The sequence below is a fragment of the Macrobrachium rosenbergii genome, chromosome 26 (assembly GCF_040412425.1).
Source record: "Macrobrachium rosenbergii isolate ZJJX-2024 chromosome 26, ASM4041242v1, whole genome shotgun sequence".
Taxonomy (NCBI): domain Eukaryota; kingdom Metazoa; phylum Arthropoda; class Malacostraca; order Decapoda; family Palaemonidae; genus Macrobrachium; species Macrobrachium rosenbergii.
The window spans coordinates 16876008-16881007 of NC_089766.1; positions in this window are offsets into that span (position 1 = coordinate 16876008).

The following is a 5000-nucleotide window of genomic DNA, read 5'->3' on the forward strand; positions in this document are numbered from 1 at the left end:
CAGTAATTTTACTTTATTTTTTTGCTGAGTTTATTCTACATCATTTAATTTTATTCTAAAAATATAAAATTAAATTAAAATTATTCGGCGTTACGTTACGGGGTTAAATGACTTCGATTAATTCTATTCTGTGATAAAACTGACTTTATTTTAGTCAAACAAATAAAAAAAAGACAAACAAACTATGGGATGAGACTTATGTCAGCCTGCTCAAACAAAGAACATCTGTACCATGACTGAATGTCATAAGTTTCAGAAATTGGTTACAGTAAACATAATTGTAGAAAGCAGTGTGGTTTTGAACCTCTAATAAGAGACGACAAGACTGTGAGGATTAACTACAGACCTGGTACTACGTTGTGGAATGGAATGGAATGTAATATGAAATTTAGGCCAAAGGCCAGCGGTTCTGGGACCTATGAGGTCATTCAGCGCTGAAAGAGAAATTGAGAGCAAAAATGTTTTAAAGGTGTAACAGGAGGAAAACCTCACAGTTGCAATATGAAACAATTATTAGGAGAGGGTGGGAAGTAACGAGGAAGGAAGAGGGAATGAACGGAGGTACAGTAAAGGGAATGAAAGGGGTTGCAGCTAGGGACCATTAAGTATTGCCTACAGGGCACCGCGCGAGGTGCACTGACAGCACCCCCGTCCCCCACCCCACGGGAAATACTAAGTTGTGGATGGGATAATCTAGGAAGATCTGAAAGCAAAGGATGATCAGAATTAAGAAAAAAATCTACAAAGTATTGAGCTACTAATGCCATGGTGCCTGAGATTAATACCAACACATGAGGCAAGAAATTTACCAGAATAGAAGAATAAAAGAAGACTGCGCCTGAGAACTTAGTGACTCTTTACAACAAATCTTAAAAGGTAATTCTTTCATATTCCAGCAGTCCCCCTCACAGGCACAGACACTAAAGTACTTTTTAAAATCTCATTATTTTACGATGAACAGAAGACATCAAACGGTGTAGCTGACCACGAGAAGCTCAGTCGTTACCAGAAGATACTTGAATACTTCAATAAGCATATGATTCCCCAATCCCGGAGGTAAACGGTAAGCACGACATATCAAACAAGCTGACTCTTAAGTTTGCAACGTCCATGCAGTGACAAGAGGATCTTTGGATGAAGACCCGAAACGATACTCTGTACGCTGCCCAATTCTCGTAAATGAGTTAATATGAATGAGAATACAGAAACATTCAAAATGAATAAAAAAAACGTATCCTTTTCTCATTTCCATCCCTTATTTTCCTACACGTGAGGTAGACGTGAACACACACGCTCAAATACTTCGTAAGTCATTTACATAGACATATTAAAACAAACAGTCAATTTGAGGAGGGACAGGTCGAATGACGATGTAAAGCAAATTTACATCAGAAGAACAAAATTAATTCTACCACTGAATAAGAAGCAATTGGCCATAATTGCTAGTCATTCTCAAGTCTGATTTTTGCATCCCATGAAAATGCTATTAAAATATAGCCCTAGTTTAAAATTTAATATGTTTGATCTTGCGCAAGTCAAAAGAGTAACGAGGACTATCTCAATAAATATACACAAAAAATGGACAATCATAAAATCATAAAAAAACCAGTGTAACTTGTATAGGACCACCTCTGCACAACGCAAGCAAGCGTAGGCTAAACCGCACGGGCAATGGAAATTAAAACCATTACTCCTATGCTGAGAGAGGAAAAAAAAGGTGGGGGGGAGAGGAGAGGAAGAGGTTTATAACCAAGTTCCCACTTCCATAACAGATTTGTTCGAAAGGGGAAGTTCCGAGTTGGGGAACTCGTAAATTATAACTTGGCCCATGAACAAGCTGGCTTCGGGGATCTATACAGCAGGTGATTCCCCTCCTTGTGAGCAGTCACCCCAAAGCTTAAAACACCTCGGGAATAAAACTCGTCCACACGCACGCACGCACACACACACACTCACACACACACACGCACGCACTCACATAAGCAGCCTCTGGCTTTCGATCCGTCGTATAATATGTGAAGAGATAAATTCGCCCCAGGCATAAGATACCTGAAACTTCGCGATCAAAGTTGCTTAATAACGTTCTTATCAGCATCTTTTGAGAGACTTTAATCCCCGGGAACTAATATGGAAAGAGGAGCCAGTTTATGATAATAAGATGATACCGGCGTTGTTTATGAATGTGGAATCTTGAAGAGTTTTGCAACGAACGCGCGCACACACACACACACACACACACACACACACACACACACATATATATATATATATATATATATATATATATATATATATATATATATATATATATATATATATATATATATATATATATATATATATATATACATATATGAACATAGGTATACACACACACACACACACATTTTTAGATATAGATAGGTAGATAGGTGGATAGATAAAAAGGGTAGATCTGACTGACGAAAATCAAGGATAAAAATGACCAAAATTAAACATGTAAACTAACAGAAACGCACACAGGAACAAATCCATTTACACACAAATAAGTTACTTAAGTATAGCACTATTCTGACTACTACTGCACATTTTGTAGTTGAATATAATAACACTACAGGGTGTCCCGAGATCATGTGGAAAAAATTATTCTTGGTGAAGACTCCTATTATTATTATTATTATTATTATTATTATTATTATTATTATTATTATTATTATTATTATTATTATTATTATTATTATTCAGAATATATGCCCAATTCACACGGAACGAGCCCACAGGTGCAGTGATTTGAAAGTCCAGCTTCCAAAATATGGTGTTCATTTGAAAGAAATATCAGAAGGTAATAGGTAACGATGGAACTTGATATAGCATTGAAACGAATGGTGGAACCCTGCAGTGAAATTATTAACTGTAATCTCCCAGCAGTCTGACTTGTGCAACAATATTCTAAAAGTAATTTAAACACTCATCGTAAGAGGATCATATTTACTGGTCTGCTTTCCTCGAATATATTTCATCGTATTCTGTACGACCCAGTTCCACTTGTACGGAAAAGTTTGCCTCGTCGATAAATCACATACATCCGCAATGCAACAAATAAATTTCCTTACGTGGCATGGACCAGTGTTAATGGTTCTCCTCACTGCTCTGTGTTCAACAACGTTGATTTTAGTGCTCTTTCTCTCTCTCTCTCTCTCTCTCTCTCTCTCTCTCTCTCTCTCTCTCTCTCTCTCTCTCTCTCTCTCTCTCTCTCTCTCAGTATATATGCATATATATGTATATACATATATATATATATATATATATATATATATATATATATATATATATATATATATATATATATATATATATATATATATATATATATATATATATATATAGGTTCACTATGAGAATAGGTACCAGCCCTCGGGCTGGGAGTTAAACAGTGGGCCTAGCAACACACTGGCCACAAGTCATAGGCATTGGGACCTGTCCCCATTGGCTGTCGGCCTAAGAAACTAGAGATCAGCGCCTGCCCTATGAGCCTATAGAAGCCTAGGAGGAATTTAACGTTAGCTGTACATACATTCCCGAAAGTTACCAGATGAAATCACACCGTTTTTCATCCCTAAGCCCGACGTACAACTCTCCCTCGCCTACAGACATCCCCAATTTACGACGTTCGATACTTCGACGTTCGAAATGTCGACAACTCATCTCCACAGAGCAGGAGGCACCGGCCCACCCACTCAGCCATCGCGGCGATATCACGATAGCTGCGGAGCCTCTATGCAGATCCGTACGGCAGTAGATTGTCCTGTCAAATTCATTTGCATAAAGCCAGGTCCCTGGCCAAATAAACCCGCGCTCTCATATTCTGCACGGTGCCATAATCTCTGCGCAATTGCCTTCCACGCTGTTAAGTCTGAATTTCCCCTCCCCCTTTGCTTGAGGCTATCCTTCAAGTGCATTATACTGTCTTACTTCCTTCCTTTGTTTTATTTGGTACCGCGTCCCCTGACTGGATTAGAGGGAAGGGTTGGGAAGCCTTCCCTCTTCCTACTTCCATATACTCTCTTGCGTTTTCGTCTTTTTCATTTTTATTTTGATGTAATTTACCTACACTTCTTTATTCTGTATGGTTAAGGCAGTGATCCCAGACGAATGTAATTATATTAATAGGTATGTTTCATCAATAATTTTCTCATTCTTTAGGTTTTATTTTTTTTCCATAGTTTATTGCATATTTCTACCATACTTCATTTTCCTATTTATAAACTCTCCTTCTGCCACAACATACCCTTAATTCATCATTCTTGCAGGCGCTGATGCATAACGAAGTGAGTTCCGGCACTGGCGATCTATTTTTCTCAGGTTTTCATTTTTAACATTTACGTATTTACCCACCCCTTTACAAGGAACTAGACTTTTAGCCTGAATAACGCAAAAACTATTACAGGTATGCAAACGTTAGTTTTTTGTTTATTATCTGATTGGTTTTAGTTTTCTGTAAAAGAAAACTATTGTGCCGGCTTTGTCTGTCCGTCCGCACTTTTTCTGTCCGCCCTAAGATCTTAAAAACTACTGAGGCTAGAGGGCTGTAAATTGGCACGTTGATCATCCACCCTCCAATCATCAAACATACCAAATTGCAGCCCTCTAGCCTCAGTAGTTTTTATTTTATTTAAGGTTAAATTTAGCCATAATCGTGTGCCTGGCAACGATATAGGATAGGCCACCACCGGGCCGTGGTTAAGGTTTCATGGGCCGCAGCGGCTCACACAGCATTATACCGAGACCACCGAAAGATAGATCTATTTTCGGTGGCCTTTATTATACGCTGTAGCCGCTGTACCCAAAACTCGATTGCGCCGAAGAAACTTCCTGTTTTCAGTTTTCTCTTCTAATATTTAAGTTTGTCACTTATTATTTAAGGGCAATTTTTAATAGCTAGGTTTACTTCTTAACGGTTACGTTTGAGTCTAAACACTAAAGCACCAAGCTCTATCGAAACCAATAAAATTCTCTCTAAT